Source organism: Egretta garzetta, unplaced genomic scaffold (assembly GCF_000687185.1).
Source record: "Egretta garzetta isolate BGI_Z169 unplaced genomic scaffold, ASM68718v1 scaffold7, whole genome shotgun sequence".
NCBI lineage: Eukaryota > Metazoa > Chordata > Aves > Pelecaniformes > Ardeidae > Egretta > Egretta garzetta.
In genome coordinates this window covers 3,112,111-3,112,631 of record NW_009260350.1, presented here as the reverse complement: position 1 = coordinate 3,112,631, position 521 = coordinate 3,112,111, and positions in this window count along the sequence as shown.

Below are 521 nucleotides of genomic sequence, written 5' to 3'. Positions count from 1 at the left end.
GCGGGGGGCACTGGTGGCCTGCAGGAATGGTGAATTCGGGGGGGGGAGGCGCGGGGGCGGGATGGCCAGATGTCTCCTGCAGTGACTCATGGTATTGCCAGGGCGGGCGTCACCGTGTGGGTGCTGGGTCCTTGGGGTGCTGCTGCGGGAGCATCACCATGTGGGTGCTGGGTCCTTGGGGGGGGTCACTGCCAAGGCGGTGTCACCATGTACTCACATGGGTCCTTGGGGTGCTGCTGCTGGGGGGTGATGGGTCCTCGGGGTGCTGCTGCAGGGGGGATAACCGTGTGGGTGCTGGGTCCTTGGGGTGCTGCTTTGGGGGGGTCACTGTGTGGGTGCTGTGTCCTTGGGGTGCTGTTTCAGGGGGTGTCACTATGTGGGTGCTGGGTCCTTGGGGAGGGTCACTGCCAAGCAGGTGTCACTGTATGGGTGCTGGGTCTTTGGGGTGCTGCTGCGGGGGGGTCACTGTGTGCATGCTGGGTCCGTGGGGTGTCACTGCCAGGGGGGTGTCACCGTGTGGG